Raw genomic sequence first — 20,684 nt, 5'->3', positions numbered from 1 at the left:
TACTCATTACATTTGCATGGCACCTAACTTTTTCTTCAACAGTTTATTTCTGCTACAAAATAAGTGATATTGCCATCTACAGGGTGTTAAAGGCACTATATCTTGTGCGTTTTTCCCTTGCTCACACAAACTTGTCAACATGGCTACTTTACACAAATGCATTAGAAGGTAGTTGCTGAATCGTTACTGTTTCATATATAAAATGAGAACATGCCTGCAGCCGGTGATGAGGCCGAAACCAACATTCGCCAACATTCACAAGTAAAAAACTTAAGCACTGTTCAAATCCGATACACAAGTCAAATTGGAATTGGTGACTTGTAACCTGTAATGGAGTCATTTTCGCTGTAAGGTATTGGTACTTTTGCTCAAGTATAGGATTTCAGGTACTCTTTACACCCCTGTAGAAATGTAACTGCAGAAATTGGTTATGAAAAATATAATAAAATTAAATAAGATTTACTTGGTTCACTCAGATTATTTAAAAAATGTAAATATATCGTTCTATCACTAGTTTTCTACTGGTGTGATTGAATGACGTGTCCCAGTTCAACCACAGGATAAAAGTCTAGCCACCTTTTTTGGAAATGATTCACTTAAAATCCTTCCACTGTGGATGAACACGTGCTTTAATCATTCATGGAAATATCTAGATTGCAGCCCAGATCCTGATCTCTGCTTGGCCTGGTTGGAGCACTCAAACTCTGTATCTTAGTGCGCTGACGTCTCTTTTTTTTATATATATATATATAATGTTCCAGTGATGGAGTCCTTCATGGTTTTCTCATTTTGTCACTCTGGAATGCATGCACTCTGAAATGCAATTCTGACAGCCACGCCAGTCGAGGATTGCTGTAATTGTGTTCCCTTTCTTTCAAATGAACCAAAACATAATACAGCGACTGTAATTATAAAGACTGCTGAGCTTCTCGCTGCTGACGTCACTGAATTGCTTCGGTCTGATGTGGCAAAGCGTTTTCTTTCATGATTGCAGGCAAATGTGAAGCTCTGCGTGTGATTTCACATACTGTTGTCATCATCCTCATCGTTGCATACCATAGTTGTCATATCTTACACATAAGGGACTTTGAAGTTCTTGGAACTCATGGTTTAACATTCCTCTTCTGATTCCTTGATGTGAATGCATTGCCATTGACGCCTCCAGGAGACAAACTTTTAACTTCTGGGTCTGTAGCACCGGAAGTCTTTTGATTTTGTGAAGGGTTCGTGATTGAAAGGCTGTCAGTATTAACTTGAATTGAAGTACTCATCTATTTTATTTTCATGTGTTTTTCATCCGTAACCATGTGCAGAGAATCTGACTGCTGCATCCCACCCAAGTGCATCTGTCTCCTCTCACTCTTTAATTAGACAGTCCCTCAGTGCTGTTAAATTGGAGCTTATGAAAGAAAGTCTTTTGGGCTTCAATACGGACGTGTGTGGTGTGTTCAATTCAGACAGCATGCTCATAACTTGTTTTATTTATTTATTATTGTGAGCATGCTGTCTGAATTGAATGAGGAAAAAAAAGATATTGGTTTATAATTAGAGATGCACAATATATCAGTAGCATATTGCTTACAAGACAATATTACTGATTAGTTTATGCATGCTCATATAGCAGTGGTTACCAAACTGGGGTACGTGAGGTGACAGAGGGGGTACAAAAATGCTGAGTTTTGTCGTTCATTTAATTCTTCCCCATCTTAAAATAACATTAAAATCGAGCATGTATTTCCAACAGGCACAATGCTTTAAATACATCACATCCAATCAAAATACCACTTCTTATGAGGTCAAAACTGACTGCATCCTTTTCCACATAAGCAGCGCGCACATGGGTGCATATAGGTTGCGTCAGAGTCTGCTGCCTTAGCAAATAATGCTATTACTGCCATTCTCGACAATGTACCTGTAGATTTAGCACTTGCTAGCATGAAAACCAAATGGCCTGGCACAAAAGGTGCATAGAGATCAATTTAAGATTCAAACTCTTGATACATTGTGTGTAATTTGAATTAAACCTTTTTCTTTGAATGACACATTGACATTACAGTACAGGATGGCTCTTGTGGCATTATCCTGAACATTGTATAAGCATTCATTTCATGAGTCATAGAAGGGAAGAAAGGCTCTCGAGAGCTGTGGAAGTGACGGGCTCTCCCGTCACTTCCTTTTGAATCTTTCCAGAATCCTGAAAATTCTGACACCATTAAAGGTGCCCTAGAATCAAAAATTGGATTTACCTTGGCATAGTTGAATAACAAAAGTGCAGTACATGGAAAAGACATACATTGAGTTTCAAACTCCATTGTTTCCTCTTTCTTATGTAAATCTCATTTGTTTAAAAGACCTCCGGAAAACAGGCGAATCTCAACATAACACAGACTGTTACGTAACAGTCGGGATCATTAATATGCACGCCGCCAATATTTGCATATACCAGCTCATGTTCAAGGCATTAGACAAGGGCAGCCAGTATTAACGTCTGGATCTGTGTACAGCTGAATCATCAGGTAAGATGATTGCTCACTAGGTAAGTAGGCTACTGTTGGTTAAAGTTACCATCGTTTCTTACTGTATTCACGGAGAACAGAGCCGTCGTTATTTTCATTTTTAAACACTTGCATAAAAACAACCGTATAATACATAAAAACAACTTCATTCTTTATAAATCTCTCCAACAGTGTGTAATGTTAGCTTTAGCCACGGAGCACTATCAAACTCATTCATAATCAAATGTAAACATCCAAATAAATACTATACTACATGACCCGAAGCATGCATGCAGCATACATGATGAACATCTTGTAAAGATCCATTTGAGGGTTATATTAGCTGTGTGAACTTTGTTTATGCACTGTATGTTATAGTCGCGAGCTCGGTGGGCTGGGAGCACGAGATTTAAAGGGGCCACAGCCCCTGAATCGGTGCATAGTTATTGATGCCCCAAAATATGCAATTAAAAAAATTAATAAAAAAAAAAATCTATGGGGTATTTTGAGCTGAAACTTCAGACACATTCAGGGGACACCTTAGACTTATATTACATCTTTTGAAAGAACATTCTAGGGCACCTTTTAAGTCAGTTGTTTTCATTTCTAGTGTTTTTTTTTTTTTTTCTTTAGACAACAAGGTATTGACTGTATAGTTGTAGTTGTATATATTTTTATAACATGAAATTTATAGTATTAATTCTGTATAGGCAAGAAGTTCATTATTATCGGTGCCATGATCCTTGAATCGATTTGATTTGGCACTTTCTCAGATTTGTTAGCAACTATTTTGTGTACTAAGGTTTGTGAAAATGAAGCATCTGATTTTTTCATATGACAGCATATGAAGAAACACATTTACTACGGTATTTTAATTGTATTTATTTATTTTGCTATTTCCATTAGCATGTTTTGCTTGAAGTATGTAAAATGAATGCACCGTTCAGTTGATAGAAATATGCCCTATACCTCTGAGTCATTGTTTTTCTTTCAGGGAGTCTTCAACACAGAGACTCAGTGAGATCAAACTGGCTCGTTCTCTCTCTTCATCATTCAAGTAAACTTATTGTATTCCAACATCCTCCGCATTGGCAAAGCTGAGTTGAATTTGTCTGTGCGCACATGTACCCACCCTCGCTCTTGTTTTCCTGGGATGTAGACTCTGAAAAGGGATTTTTTTAGGATGATACGCCGGGCAAATGTCCTAGACGTCAGAAAATCTCCCATAGGTTTAAACCTCTGTTTGTTTAGGAGGCCTTATTTGGAGCTCTGCTGCACCTACCACAGCGAGGAACTTGCATCTCCCACGCTCAAACATGGAATCGGCCCCCAAACCGCTCATTTCTCAGTCCCTCCCTGTCACAGCACAAACTTGATGGGCCGACCTGAAAGCAGACTGTTTTGAAGCAAGAGTCCATCTGTCCCATCAGAGACTTGTGGTCAGACAGATCCTCGAGACCCGCTTTGCCTTGTGTATTTGAATCTGTCCTCACCATGTTAATGCATCACAGGGTGGGATTTGAGCTTGAGATTGGAACCAGTCCTTTATATCAGATCTGGATGAATTATGTAGAAACAAATGACCTAACTATAGTCTGATCATAATATTGTACGAAATCACAGCTCTCTCATTTGGCATCTCAGCACTTCCTTGTTTAGACAACTGTTTTATTTCAAAAGCTTGTGAGCTGTCTACGTAGGCAGCATTTTAAGACATCATAGGCACACTTCAGTCTCAAAGGCTTAGAAGGTATAGGCAACTAAACTGGTTCTTTTATAAGGGTTCTTGTTTTGTTCAAATTCTAAGGCAGCTTTCTACTGTTCAAAAGTTTGAGGTCCTTTAGTTTTTTACATAGGTTAGAATAGTTTACTAAGCTTACAAAGACTACATTTATTTAATCAAAAATACAGTGAAACAGTAATATTGTGAAATATTACAATTTTCAACAGCTATTACTCATCTTAAGTGTTATGTGATCATTCAGAAATCATTCTGATATGCTGATTTGATGCTTATGAAACATTTATTATTAGCAATGTTAAAAACAGTTGTGCTGCTTTCCGTATTTTTGTGGAAACTGAGATGGGATTCTTTGGATTTTCAGGATTCCTTGAGTAGAAAACTGCTTTTTCTGTCACTTTTGATTAATTTAATGCATCCTTGCTGAATAAAAGAATTAATTTATTTCAAAAGAAAACCTTACTGACACTAAACTGTTGAACGGGAGTCTTTATATTTTTGCAGAGAAAGCAATCCTAATTTTTTTAGGGGGGAAAAAATGCACCATCATTGATTTAAGAAATAAAAAGTTCCGTCTAAAATAGTTGGTCACACTTTTGTTTGGGCAACATATTCACTATTAACTATGACTTTTGCCTCAAACTAATTTACTGCTTATTAATAATTAATAAGATGGTTGTTGTTGTAGTGGTTAAGTTTAGGCATGGAGTAGGATTAACGGTGCATTCACACGGGTCGTCGGCCTTAACACTTCTCATTTACTTTGAATGGGTGATGTCATGCGTTGCCGAACTGAATTGTGGGTTCTGGCGTTGCTTGCGGAAGAAGTTGAAAAATGTTCAACTTTTAGACCACCAATGCAGGTGTCAGCCAATCAGATCGCCTTATGCAAATACTGGACAGCTTGAGAGCGTTTTGGCAGCTCAGCGTTTTTTTTTTGTTGATTTTTTTTTTTTTGTTTTTTTCAGTTGAGAAGCTTTGTTTATGATACAGAATATCTGCGGAAATGTTACTAGTATCTACTAAATAGCTTGTTTTTGTATTGTTTCTATATAAAAATGTCAATACAATGTAAAGTATTTGCTTTGGCTCTTGTTTTAAATACTAATTTAAATCTGTTGACATTGTACATGCAGATTGTGGCGGTTGGTCAGTGTTGTATTTGTCCCGCCCCTCCTCCTCTGTGATTGGATGGCTGGGTAAAAAGTGCTAGTGATGAGCACTGCGTTTTACCCAAAGTTGAACATTCGTCAACTCTCTGAGACCGGTAAAAACGCTTCAGTGTGAAATAGACACTCCTCGTTGTGCTTCCTAACAACGTCACATTTGTTTCAATCTGTAAGAAGAATATAATCAGCCTATGTTATAGTTTAAAGTTAAAGATAAGGTGAGTCTGAGAGCCTTATGTTTATTTGATGGTGATTTCACATTTCTATGAAGGCTAAATACAAATAAAAGGTGAACGTTAATTTATTTGTACCATTTTTATTTTTTAAAACATTATATAGTTTCATAGGAGACGGTTTCATAGACTTGGCAAATTCATTTTTCAGAAGTTTATAGGTACAGACATCCATTGTGGGCGTTCTTGCCAGTTTTTCTGAGGCTTTTATATTGTTTATATCAATATCGGAAATATATCGTATCGACTGAAATTAAGAAATATATTGTGATCTAAATGTTGGCCATATCATCCCGCCCTACCTAGCGCAGACGCTAACCAAGTGCGTTCAAGCGACATCAGAAAGTAATGTGATTGGTTGTTGTTACTATGATGGTCGCGTCAGCACCAAGCTTCAGACATGCCCTCCGCCAAGCGCCAATGCCGACGCCCCGTGTGAATGGGGCATCAGGGATGTAGAATATGGTCATGCAGAATAAGGCATTAATATGTGTTAATAAACATCCAATATGCTAGTAATATGCAAGCTAATAAGCAACTAGCTAATAATGAGAATTGATCCCCAAACTAAAGTGTTACTGTATAGTTTGTAACTCATCAGTGCCCTTTTTAAAAAAAAAAAAAAAAAAAAAATCACACCATTAGTGTAGCAACATGCTAACATTAAACTCTATTGAAATCAATTGTGATTTGAGCCTCCCATGTGGAACTTTTCTTTGTGTGCTGTGCAGAGATGCTGCCTGTGTTGAACTTTACAAATTGGTCCCTTATGAGATTTTGTGTCTGTTAGGGTGCTGCCTATACATGCAGTGAGGTTTTGGAACGAAACGTATGTATCATTGCCCAGTGTGTGTAGCCTCTGTGAGAAGTTGCAGGGAATGAGGAAACAAGTTGGCTGGACAGCGGAAACAACCGGGACTTTCCCATACGAAAAGCATTTCTCCCGCTATTAGCAGCACACATTAAAGCTATGTTTCATTAATCTTCCTGTTGCTGCTGTTTGTTGAATGGTGTGCCGAGAGCCCAGGGAACAGCATTAAATTGGGATAGTTGATGGTGTGATTAGCAGTGTTTTGAAGTGGAGAAGGAAGGAAATCACTGTTCAGAGACCTCTAATGTTATCATGTGGAAAAAGGGGGTCTCGCAGGGAGTGTTGGGGTTGAGCGCACATGGGGTGCTCTGTAATTTGGCCCAGGAGAAATGAAGGGCTGGGTTGGTTTTTATTCAGACAGTCTCAGCTTTGATGTGAGTCACATCTAAATGTTGTACAGTTAAAGGAATAGTTCATGATTTACTCACCTTCAAGTCATTCCAAACCCGTATGCTGATTTTTTTTCTTCAGTGGAACGCAAAAGATATATTTTTTAGCATATTCTTTATGCAATTTTTCCATACAACAAGTTTACTGATTTATATTATTTTATTTGTATTTAATTATTTTTATTTTATTTTAAGTATTTATTGTATTAATTTATTTTAAATTTATATTTTATATGTTTGTTTGAACTTAATGGACATGGTAAAAATTAATTGCTGTTTTATGGAAAAGTGCTTAAAGATTCTTTAAAAAAAGATGTATGTTCCATGGAAAAAATAAAAATTACACAAGTGTAAATGATTAGTTTCATTTTTGTAAGAACTTTTTTTTTTTTCCCCACCGATATTATTACAGTCAGAAAGACATCTGATTTTGGGACACATGATAAAGTTCATGTTGAATACATTTGCCAGAATGTATTGATCTAGTCAAAAGCATTTAAAAACCTATCTATCTTTTTCTTCTCCTAGGGTGCTTCCATTTTTTTCCACCCCTTATATTCCTTTCACTCTGGTCTCATTTTAACCAGGCACATGGAATGATATTAGCCTCAGAGGGATGGAAAAGACAACCAAAGTAAAATGAAAACATTGGTTTGTTCTGCTGGAGCAAAACGAGAGTGTTAAGGTTTTGACGTAGGAGATGAGAAACGGCTATTTTTCCATTGCTGTTTTGACCATTAGAAAACAGTGGCTTGTGAATTGCGGCTCTGTGAGGTTGACTGATTAGAAGCCTGAGAAAGAGAGACACTGTGACTCAGCATTAGAATATGACCTGGGCTGCTGCGCTAGCCATTGTGCTGTTGCAGCTTTTCAGTCACGTGTCACAATCAGGGATTTTTACAGCAAGGGCTGATTTTTGTGCCGTCACATCACAGTGTCGATTTTGTGAAGCTTTGCTTTCATAATCTCACTTGCTTTTTGCAATGTCACCAATAAGATCTTCACGCAACTATCAGACTTTCTTCTAACCTCACTCACAACATGGAGAAAAATGAGCTTTTTAGCATGTTTGCTATTCTGACACTTTTTTTTTTCTCAAGCTTCCTTTTAATTATAATTGAAACCAATTACTTCTGAAAATAATACCATAGCCATAGAAAATAATGCCTGACAAATGTATTTTAGGGTGCATGTGTAAGAATTTGTAGGGGTTCCTTATGCTCAGGCTTCCATCACACTTTTTTTTTTTTTTTTTTTTCTCAGTCCCAGAAATTTTTGGTGCAACCACCTCCCCCTCACACTGGCTGTTTGTGCTCATATCTGGTATATTCTGGCAGTCTCCTGGCCTCTCTGTGGTCTAGACTGGAGCTAGTGTGCTGCTTTCTGAAAGAGCCCTATGAGTCACTCTTCCCAAAACCACCATCTCTGTGTGAGGGCATCAGCCTCACTGCTGCCCTGAAGACATCACCGCTCGGACTGTCACAACACAGGCTTTTACACACGTTTTCGGTCTCTTAACACGCATTCCCGCTGGCCTCTCGCTTGGTAAGCCCCTGCACCAGGATGCTGTGAGGTGACTGTTTTCTGTCATCAATTGTTAGCCGTTCTTTGAGAAGCCAGCCTGCTGACAGCCAGTGAATTGCTGATTGTGTTAGTAATGCTCCAAAAGGGAAACTATAAAAGTGCAGCATTTGTATTGGTTAGTATTCTAACCTTTCATTGAAGGAAAAGAATTGAAAGTGGGGGGGGGGAATAACATTATGAAATAAATGTTTTTCTCCAAAACACGTTGGCCACAATTATTGGCACCCTTTTATTCAATTCTTTTTGCAACCTCCTTTTGCCAAGATAACAGCTCTGAGTCTTCACCTATAATGCCTGATGAGTTTGGAGAACACCTGACATTCCTTTATGCAGAATGTCTCCAGATCCTTCAGATTCCAGCTCCATGTTAGTGCTTCTTCTCTTCAGTTCAATCCACTCATTTTCTTTAGGATTCAGGTCAGGGGACTTGGATTGCCATGGCAGAAGCTTCATTTTGTGCTCAGTGACACATTTTTGTGCTGGTTTTGATGTTTGTTTTGGATCATTGTCCCGATGGATGATCCAACCACAGCCCATTATAAGATTTCTATCAGAAGCAGTCAGGTTTTGATTTTTTTATCTGTTGGTATTTGATAGAATCCATGATACCATGCATCTGAACAAGATGTCCAGGACCTCCAGCACAAAAATAGGCCCACAACATTAAAGATCCAGCAGTATATTTAACTGTGGGCATGGGGCACTTTTTATCCATGTGTGCACCAAACCCATCTGGTGGGTTTGCTGCCAAAAAGCTCTTTTTTTTAGTTTCATCTGACCATACAAGCCAGTCCCGTTTGAAGTTCCAGTCTTGTCTATACATATATATATATATATATATATGATTTGAATAATTCAATATATATAAATAATATGTTGATCGGAGACAAACATTTTGCCGTGACTCTGTTAGGAACTATTTTGGAACAAAACACTATTGACAATATTGTCTAAAATGTTTGTCACATCATATTAGCTTAAATTGAGCTGTTTTTGATTTATTAACTATTTATTTATTAATATCAGAGTTGTCAAAAGTACCGACTTCGGTACCAATCAGTACTAAAATGTTAAAATTGTGACGCTTTGAGCACTGTTGAGCGGATTCGTAAACACCTCTGATTGGCCATTTTGTTCATGCTCTCAAACACGCAAGTGTTTGAATTTAAAAGCGGGAGCGTTTGAAAGCAGGCGTCTATCAGCGGACTGGTCCGTGATGGTCCTGCTTTCAAACACTCCCGTGTGTATCCGTGTAAGCTCTCGGTGAAGAGCGCCATTGATGACTATTTACAAAGTTTTGAAATGTGTTGATCATTGAAGCCAATCACAGACATATCCGATGAGCGCGTGAACACATTTGCCAATCAGAGGTGTTTACGAATCCACTCAACAGCGCTCAAAGCTTCACATTTTTAAAATTTCAGTACTAACTTGGTACCGAAGTTGGTGCTTTTGACAGCTCTATATAAAGGTGATTCGTAGAACCACTGGAATAGAGCTTCACCTTCAAAAAAATTTAGAAAACGTTCAGTACACAAAATTCTTAAGGATATGCCTGTATATTGTGCTTTTATGAAGAGCTTGGTCCAGCTATTTATCTTTTTCAGGGAAGCAGAGACTTATTTGAGGTCCCTGGTGTGTTCCTGCTGAGTGCTCAGGCCGCTGGAGATGCAGTGACCACATTTATGTGAAACCTGAAGCCACTTCTGTTGTTGCTGCTGCTACATACAAAAATGGTGTAACCCTTAACGTCAGTGCCTGTCATTGTCTTTTATGTACAGATTCACACACACAATTGTCATGCGAACTTTAGCCCCATCCTGCACGCCTGCTGTTTTCTTTACCTTGAGGTCTTCAGTCACCCAGGTCTATTTTCATTCAGCATCTCCGGCCCTCTTTCAAGGGTCTGTGTCTGACGTGTGCAGATGCAGTCCTTTTTAAACTACTATCTCTGTCCAGAACACTGTCTCGTTCCAGTCCCCCTAAGGTCATTTATCATTGTTGTGTCATATTTTGAAAGTAGGTTCTCCAAAAAGGTCAGAAGGTGGTAAAGTATTTTGTCACATACATGTAATTGAAAAGGCAGGTTAGGTCTGAGCTGATATTTTTAGTGAGAGTTGATCATGTCCTGGTTGGAATTATTTATGAAGATTAAGTTTTAGATCGTTGTAACCTGACCTGAAGAGAGAATGTTTACAAAGGGGATGTAGCTTGTTAAATGACAAACTAATGTTTTTCTTCATATGTCTCTCTGCTTCTGCCTTCTCTTCCACCTCATGCATGGATATTAAGTTCGGTGAAGGAGATGTGGCAAAGTTAATCCCATCTGCTGAGTCATGGCAGAGGTGATGGCTCCACTGCGACCTGCCATGTGCAATGAATACAAACTGTCTTTGAGAGGGAAAATTGAACCCCGTCACCTCAGAGCACACAGACGTGCAGCTTCTCCCGCAGACACCCTCACATGCACCAACACACCTTGCAGGTAGATAGCGCATGTGGGGGGAATAGCTGACTCTGGCAGAATAGAGAGCGAACCCTTCTGGGAGCTCGGTGTCCTTGCTGTCAGGACAGTTGACTTCCTGTACCGCTCTGACCTCTCAGGCTGTGTGTGTGTGTGTAGTGACTGTGCTGTGGAACATTCATGAGTTTGTATAATTCATGTTTATTACACCATTCAGAAATTTGTTCGGTGCACAGCTTTGTCTCTACTGAATTTCATTCTCAGACTCTGAAGCAATTTTAATAAAACACATTAGTCACTTGTGCATTAGGGAACATTTTGTTTGGCACATGTCACATTTTGGTGAAATTGTCTCCTGAGTATGTGGATAGGCATGCTGAAACTAGTCTTAAACATGCACGTTATCAGAAAATCTTATTTTTAGCTTAAAGGGTTAGTTCACCCAAAAATGAAAATTCTGTCATTAATTACTCACCCTCAAGTCGTTCTACACTCGTAAGACCTTTGTTTATCTTCTGAATCAAATTAAGATATTTTTGATAAAATCCGATGGCTCAGTGAGGCCTGCATTGACAGCAAGTTCATTTACACTTTCAGATGCCCAGACATATTTAAAACAGTTCATGTGACTATAGAGATTTCAAAACACTGCCTCATGAAGCTTCGAAGCTTTACGAATTTTTTTTTGTTTCGAATCATTGGTTTGGAGCGTGAAAGTCACATGATTTCAGTGTTCATAAGTGTTTCGAAATTTCGGTGGTTCGCGTAACTTTGGCAGTTTGATTCACGCTCCAAACCACTGATTCGAAACTAAAGATTTGTAAAGCTTCAAAGCTTCATGAAGCAGTGTTTTGAAATCGCCCGTCACTAGATGTTGTTGAATAAAGTCGTTATTTTGTTTTTTTGGCGCACAAAAAGTATTCTTGTCACTTCATAACATTAAAGGTGCCATCGAATGTTTTTTTACAAGATGTAATATAAGTCTAAGGTGTCCCCTGAATGTGTCTGTGAAGTTTCAGCTCGAAATACCCCATAGATTTTTTTAAATAAATTTTTTTAACTGCCTATTTTGGTGCATAATTAGAAATGCGCCGATTCAGGGCTGCTGGCCCTTTAATTGCTCGTGCTCTCCGCCCACGGAGCTCGCGCTTGCCATAAACAGTGCATAAACAAAGTTTACACAGCTAATATAACCCTCAAAATGGATCTTTACAAAGTGTTCGTCATGCATACTGCATGCATGCGTCGAATTATGTGAGTATTGTATTTATTTGGATGTTTACATTTGATTCTGAATGAATTTGAGGCTGTGATCCATGGCTAATGGCTAATGCTACACTGTTGGAGAGATTTATAAAGAAGTTGTGTTTATGAATTATACAGTCTGCAAGGGTTTAATAATGAAAATAACGACAGTCTTGTCTCCGTGAATACAGTAAGAAACGATGGTAACTTTAACCACATTTAACAGTACATTAGCAACATGCTAACAATACATTTAGAAAGACAGTTTACAAATATCACTAAAAATATCATGGATCATGTCAGTTATTATTGCTCCATCTGCCATTTTTTGCTGTTTTCCTTGCTTGCTTACCTAGTCTGATGATTCAGCTCTGTACATCCAGACATTAATGGCTGCCCTTGTCTAATGCCTTTCATAATGTTGGGAGCATGGGCTGGCATATGCAAATATTGGGGGCGTACACCCCGACTGTTACGTAACAGTCGGTGTTATGTTGAGATTCGCCTGTTCTTCAGAGGTCTTTTAAACAAATGAGATTTATATAAGAAGGAGGAAACAATGGAGTTTGAGACTCACTGCATGTCATTTCCATGTACTGAACTCTTGTTATTTAACTATGCCAAGATAAATTCAATTTTTAATTCTAGGGCACCTTTAAGGTTTAATCACTGTAGTCACATGAACTGTTTTAAATATGTCTTTAGTAGCTTTCTGGGTGTTTGAAAGTGTAAATTAACTTGCTGTCAATGCAGGCCTCACTGAGCCATCGAATTTTTATCAAAAATATCTTAATTTGTGTTCCGAAGATGAACGAAGGTCTTACGGATGTGGGATGACATGAGGGCGAGTAATTAATAACATAATTTTCATTTTCGGGTGAACTAACCCTTTAAACTTCTGAAAAATCAAATAAGAGAGGAACAGTATTTTAAATGGGGGAAAAATTTTATATATTAAATATTACAAAGATAATATTAAAAATGTTAAGATAAATATTAAATGTATTATATATATTAGCAATGGTTTAATTTATAATATGGAGGATAAATTAATATGAGGATATTTTATTTAATAATAACAATTAATACATAATTTATATAATCCTCAGCAACTTTAGAAGAGTGAATCTTACAAAAACCGTCAAGAAATGTTTGGGTCATATTTCACAATGTAAAATAAAATATAATTGCTTAATTTTTTCTTTTGTTTTTGTGGTAAAATATGAGTCTGACAATGCTTTCTCAGGTCCCTCTGTATATTGCTTATTATTTCATCACAGACGGGCCAAAGTGTTATACCCAAAAGTGTGTACTTTTGCTCCACTAGTGGCACCAAACAGAACTGTAATTGGAAATATGGTTTGCAAGGCTGCAAAAAAAATCATCTTTAAGTTTGTTTTAGGCATAAATGTTAAAACAAAACTCAAATGGAGTCTACATTTTAAAGTGGTTCAGGCTGAATTTAATAGTAAGAATGTAATTCATAGCTTAGCAGAAAGTTTAAAGACACATCAGACATCAGTACAGTGCTTCTTGTTGACTGCTTTTGTATTGACTATCTATATTGCTTTGGTCTTAAGGTGATGTGTATCCCATCAGCCCAATGAGTGACTGTATTTGATCCAAGCAGGAACCTTGTGGCTTGTTTGTTATGAACCCAGTGATTTAAGGATGGAAAGGTCTGCATTTTGTCATTCCTGGTGACTCAGTGGCCTAAAATGCCTTGGTTTAAATGCTGACGTCATAAAGTTAGTCAACATTTACAGCCTGAAATCCTCCAGATCATTTCCTCGCTTGCTCATCCATTCCTGTGAGCTCATCTTTTGGCTTTGCTAACCTACTGGCTCTGATAGAGATGTTACTTCTTCCAAACTTCCTTTATGATTCTTATTTGCCACATTTATTGTCACTTTTATTTTTACTCTTATTCCTCCTCCTTCCAGTCGCAACGAGGATGTGCCGTCGAGACAAAAGAGGGAAGGTCGTTGCTGGCAAGACAAACGCTCCGGCGGAATGTTTAGAGTCTGTTGCCAAGCAATACGGCGGGTTTTGATTTACGATTACATCTTCCGACCGGCAGCTTGTTGCAATTAGTGTTGTCGTTTGAGAGGCTGAGTGAGTGAGCGGGTGGGTGTGTGCGTACAGTATTTCTGTTTATTTGACTGAAAATGCTCCAGCATTCTCTTCACAAGATCTTCACTGATCTTTCACACCGCCGGTTGCGTTTAACATTTATCTGTTCCCTCTGTTTTTAAACTTTTCTTTTCCTTTCTATCTATTACAGATTCCATGTTTTCCTCTGAGCTGGTCACTATATAACATGGATTGTCTTTAAGGGAATGGTGAAGAATGCAGATTAAATCCAGATATTTAGTTTTGTTTGAAGTGTTGCTCAGAGTGGACCAAAGCGACGCGGTTGCATGAGGGGCTGGTTTTAATTCTCAGATTCAGGTCAGCAATCGGCCAGCCATCATACATGAATATGTTTGTGTAGAGAAGATGGCTTTCTTTAAGGGTCTTCTTCAGCTTAAACTTGGGGTTCCTTTGATGAAGAGCATCTCTGACAGGTCATAATGCGTTTGTGGTGTTAAAGCTTTGTTCACTAGGCAACAACCCTACAGAACAACAGACTGTTCAGTTTGATGTGAACCCTGAGATGAAACTTATTGTGTACATCTTATTCATTGAAAACTCCTGATAGGATTGAATTTATTAACAAAATGTGATATCGTGTATCAATACTAAATCTGATGTCTCAGATTAACACCTTCAGGTAAATAAATTAATATTTAAAGGGTTAGTTCACCCAAAAGTGAAAATTCTGTTATTACTTGCCCTCGTGTCGTTCCACATCTGTAAGACCTTCGTTCATCTTCAGAATTTTCATTTTTGGTTGAACTAACCCTTTAAGTGCAAAACCAGTTGATCCATTTAATCATCAATTTTTTTATGCGTTCAGCTTCTTTTTAAGATATTGGTTTGCATATTAACAGCACATTGTACTGAAATTTGCAAAATGATATTGTACTGTAGTAAACTGTTGGTACTGTGGTACTGCTGCACACTCCAGCAGATGATTGGTGTGCTGTTGATGTGGGAATCCAGAGAAGATCCTCCCAGATGATTTTAATTCCGTCATCTCCCAAAAGAACACAATGATTTGCCTCCGTCGCCACATGTTAGAGAACACGTGCGGCTTTTCTGTATATTCGCGTGTGTATGTGTACGTGGATTCAGATGCTGCGGGCTGTCTGGGTGTAATAAGACACACAGGTTGTCCTCATGTGGCCTTTGTTGTTTCTTTGGCATCTTTTAGCGCTCGTTTCTCCCTCGGTCTCGTCTCGTCTCTGTCTCGTCCGCACGCTTCACTTTTGCACTCATTTCACACACACGCAAACCCTATTTCAAACATAATTAAGCTTTTGTTCAGCAAATGGAAAGAGGAAAAAATGATGACGGGCTGAGCGATGGAAGGTAGGCAAACGGAAAGGAAGAGAAGGAGGGTAGGGAGGAGAACAGTCAGAGTTTTTGTGGTGAATGCCCATGTTGTTCTTATTTTAAAGCCCTATGGGCCTAATAGCTGCGCAGACCGGCGTTTTTACCGGTCAGCCATTGTTCTGTGCACCATAAAATCAGCCTGATTTTAGTTGTTGTTGTTGTTTTTTTCCCTAGTCTGCTTCAACTCCATTGTTCCTGACCCACTTTTAGATTTTTATTTTAGAATCAAGAGTTTAATTTTTTGCTCTTTCCTCAGTGAGCTTAAGGTTACACCGTGAACAAGAGAGAGTCAGAGCACAAACACGGACCAATTGGATATAAACTTGAGGTTAGAGTTCAGGAACAGTGAAATGAAAATAAAATAAAACAAATTAATTGGTATAAAAAATATCCTTGTATTATTTTAAAATTATTTAAAGGCACAATATGTGAGATTTTTGCAGTAAAATATCCAAAAACCACTCGGCCAGTGTTATATATTTTGTTCAGTTGAGTACTTGCAATATCTTAAATGTTTCCAATTATTTGTAAAACGTGAGGAAAATCACAATTTTAACCAAGGATACGGGACGTCCGGGAGTTGCCTGTCAGTGGCATCATATCCGCGTTACCCTCGGTTTCCGGATTTATTTTGTAGAAACCATAGAAACACTAAAGACACTTTAATATCTTACATGTTTTACTAGACAAGGGAACAACTGTTTGGTTACATTTGTGATGCGATCTGGGAAAACCCGTCGGATGTCACGATTGAACGTTTTCAGTAAAGTCAAAAAATTGGTCAAATGTGTTTTTTTTTTTTTGTTTGTTTTTTGTTTTTGACAAAATTGGGTTTTCATTAAATTATCATTCTATAACAGCTTGTCTATCATCTCTGAAAATATAGCTGCATTCACGTCACCTCATACTTACCGGAATCTTGAAATGACAACACGTGACGTTATACAGGGAGTGCAGAATTATTAGGAAAGTTGATTTTCTGATCATATTTTTTTCCCAAGCACATTTTACCAATTCCAATCCACATCAATCTTAATAACTACTATTAATATTGTTTTTAATCATTTATAAGTGATATATAATTGTTCATGAAGGCTGGAAATGAAAAATGCCTTATATTCAGGTGTGCAGAATTATTAGGCAAGTTTTCTTTTACAGGCAAAATGAGCCAAAAAAGAGATTTAACTCAGACTGAAAAGTCAAAAATTATTAAATACTCATGAGAAGGACGCAATACTAATGCAATACTAGAAATTGCAAAGTTAAAGCATGACCAAGGGACAGCAAAATGCTCATTGGGTCAGCGGGGTCAGACAAAAACAGGTGGAAAAGAAAAGACACATGTTAACTGCAAAATAATTAAGAATTAAGGTGAAGAATTAAGTGTGAAACCATCAGGAACCCTTTAGTCTCCAGCGCCACCATTTTCCAGAGCTGCAACCTACCTGGAGTCTCCAGAAGTGCAAGGTGTTAGGATCTCAGAGACTTAGGTTAGCTAAAGAATCCTAAAAAATGACCTGCACTTGATAAGAATCACAAGCTGAAGTGTTATAAAATACATGAAGACTGGGTTTTAATAGGGCTTATAGACAGACAGCTTGAGAATGACTCCTGATGGACCAGCACCACATCCTCTTGTACCACTGTTTGAAGAATTTATCCAGAATCTGGCAGTAAGGTGTTTGAGTTCACTTTTAGTCCATCTCTTATCCTGAAATGTCTGTCTTGCAGAGATGGACTAAAAATGATCTTCCAAAACTTACTGCCAGATTCTGGAAGATAAATTCTTCAAACAGTGGTACAAGAGGATGTGGTGCTGGTCCTTCAGGAGTCACTCTCAATCTGTGTGTCTATAAGGCCTATAAAAACCCAGTCTTCATGTATTTTATAACACTTCAGCTTGTGATTCTTATCAAGTGCGGGTCATTTTTTAGGATTCTTTAGCTAACCTAAGTCTCTGAGATCCTGAGACCTTGCACTTCTGGAGACTCCAGGTAGGTTGCAGTTCTGGAAAATGGTGGCGCTGGAGACTAAAGGGTTCCTGATGGTTTCACACATAATTCTTAATTATTTTGCAGTTAACGTGTCTTTTCTTTTCCACCTGTTTTTGTCTGACCCCGCTGACCCAATGAGCATTTTGCTGTCCCTTGGTCATGCTTTAACTTTGCAATTTCTAGTATTGCATTAGTATTGCGTCCTTCTCATGAGTATTTAATAATTTTTGACTTTTCAGTCTGAGTTAAATCTCTTTTTTGGCTCATTTTGCCTGTAAAAGAAAACTTGCCTAATAATTCTGCACACCTGAATATAAGGCATTTTTCATTTCCAGCCTTCATGAACAATTATATATCACTTATAAATGATTAAAAACAATATTAATAGTAGTTATTAAGATTGATGTGGATTGGAATTGGTAAAATGTGCTTGGGAAAAAAATATGATCAGAAAATCAACTTGCCTAATAATTCTGCACTCCCTGTATTCGGAGCTGTTCACGTCCTTTTGGTCCTTGGACTGGGAATTATGCGTTTCCATGGCACCACTATCAACGCCTAATAAATCAATCTACAGCGGTCAGGTGGTACAGTGGCCACGTGGTACATCTGGGAGCTTTCAGAAAACTCCCAGCTTACAAGCTGTAACTACGATCTCTACGAGGACGTGAACGCTTTTTACAAGCTAGAATCTCGTAACTACAGGAATTACAAGGCCGCGTGAACGCACCTTATCTTGGCAAAATTCGCCTGTTAAGTGCAGAACAATAGTGGCAAGGCTGTCTTTCTCTAACGTTATTGTTTAAGAACACACCCAGCGGAGGTGGTGAAAACGCCCATAGCTTTCCCTCTCTTAAAGGTCCCGTTCTTCGTGATCCCATGTTTCAAACTTTAGTTAGTGTGTAATGTTGTTGTTAGAGTATAAATAAAATCTGTAAAATTTTAAAGCTCAAAGTTCAATGCCAAGCGAGATATTTTATTTAACAGAAGTCGCCTACATCGAACGGGCCAGTTTGGACTACATCCCTCTACTTCCTTCTTTAATGATGTCAATAAAACAGTTTTTTGACTAACCTCCGCCCACAGGAATACACAAGAGTTGCGTTTGTAGAGTGTGTTTGTCACCATGTCGTTGAAACGCAGTTATTTTCATCCCGCAGTCCAATCACCGGGTCTGATTCCGGCTCAGATTGATAGGGTAAAATTAAAGACACGTTTACAATAACACTGAGCACGTGCATCTCCACGTTATGGTAAGAGGCGTGACTTTTCCGGGCAAGATGCGCTAAACTGCTGTCGAACGCTGTCGAATCACAACACAGGAACCGCTGGCACAATCAGAACTCGTTACGTATTTCTGAAGGAGGGACTTCATAGAACAAGGAAGTCATCAGCCCGTTTTTATGACAGTAGAAACAGCGGTATACAGATAAGTAAATTATGTGAAAAATACTGTGTTTTTTTTTACACGCGAAACATGAACACATGTTATATTGCACACTATAAACACAATCAAAGCTTAAAAAAAACCACGAAAAACGGGACCTTTAATACTACAAAGACAGTTCACCTATCAAAATAAACCACATAACTTGTAGAATGAATGTGTATTAACGCAAATTTCCTGCCAGTCCTGTATAAACTACGGCACACAAAGAATTTTTTTCTAATACATCGTTATCGTGAGAAGGCGGACTACATGTTCTAATTATGTTTATGAGAATTTGAATTCAAATAAAATACTGCCAAACTGACCATACTACTTCTGAATAGGATGTCTACTTCATAAAATGTATGAAAATATGGAAATATATGGTTCAGATTACTCAAATAAATGGCGGCACCCTTAAATGGTCAGTAATGGAGCTTTGGGTGTCATCTAGTGAAAAAGTTTGGTACGGCGCCCAAACAAAATCTTACTGAAAGCTCATTTTTGAAATATTTCAACACAAATTTGGAGTGTTGACATTTTTGGCTTTTATTTTCTTGCAGTTTAAGAGTAAAACATGCTTTGTAATATATTATTCTAAAATATAAACAATTCTATTTTTACATTTTCATAAACTAAAACTTTTTTTTATTTCACTTTCATAATATATTTTACTTCTGCAATAATCTGACAAGTGTCTTCATTAAAACAAGACCAACCTTAGGTCTATATTCCAAAGCATTCTTAAATTACAACCATTTATGTTTGGATAGTGCATTTATGTGAAAAAAGGGGCTGACAGTTATTTAAAGCTGTTTTTCTCAGAATTCCGTTCCTGAAAATCAGAGCAATCAGCCAACTTCAGATAACCATAACTTTTGTCACAGACAGGCTATGAAAGAAGTAAATGTATGAAAGTACATTTTATTAGCTACTTTATTCAATTTCTGTACCTGGAAACTGGATACATGAAAAACCTGAAAAGCTTTATTTGTATCTTTGCTTTACTGAATTTATTTGTGCTGTTTGATTATTTGTTCTTATTTTCTTTATTTTTACTTGACATACCGAACCGTACCGAAACCGTGAGGCTAAAACTGTGATACAAACCGAACCGTGAGTAATCTGAACTGTTGCACCCCTACACAATATGTAGTACTATATAAAGACAACATTTAAAATTGTATTTTATATTTTTCTACATTTATGTACTAGTTCAATTAAATACAATTCATTGTATAAAGGAATTTTCCTTTCAAAGAAAAAAAAAAGATTGTTCCAGTTGAATGGAATCCAGTTCAATAGAATGTTGTTTTGTATCTCTCTCTCTCTCTCTCTCTCTCTCTCTCTCTCTCTCTCTCTCTCTCTCTCTCTCTCTCTCTCTCTCTCTCTCTCTCTCTCTCTCTCTCTCTCTCTCTCTCTCTCTCTCTCTCTCTCTCTCTCTCTCTCTCTCTCTCTCTCTCTCTCTCTCCTGTGCTCTGACTCCATTGTTCCTGACCCATTTTTAAGATTTTATTTTAGAAATCAGAGTTTTTGCAGTAAATCAAATGTAGGGATAATTTTAGTCTCCCT

General features: G+C 37.8%; 1 protein-coding gene across 3 annotated transcripts in view; it reads left to right on the top strand.

The window, feature by feature from the left end:
- nectin3b (nectin cell adhesion molecule 3b) overlaps window positions 1-20,684 on the top strand; it is a 76,329-nt gene that overhangs the window by 10,826 nt on the left and 44,819 nt on the right. The window contains exon 1 of one of the 3 annotated variants that reach the window (XM_048165610.1): window positions 5,262-5,623. The exons of the other annotated variants lie outside the window; for them this stretch is intronic. The gene's annotated coding sequence lies outside the window, so the exon portion shown is untranslated. Of the gene's footprint in view, window positions 1-5,261; window positions 5,624-20,684 lie in introns of those variants that run through there. 3 annotated transcript variants of the gene reach the window in all.

The sequence above is a fragment of the Megalobrama amblycephala genome, linkage group LG18 (assembly GCF_018812025.1).
Source record: "Megalobrama amblycephala isolate DHTTF-2021 linkage group LG18, ASM1881202v1, whole genome shotgun sequence".
Classification (NCBI taxonomy): Eukaryota; Metazoa; Chordata; class Actinopteri; order Cypriniformes; family Xenocyprididae; genus Megalobrama; species Megalobrama amblycephala.
This window is presented reverse-complemented; position numbering and strand designations above follow the sequence as displayed.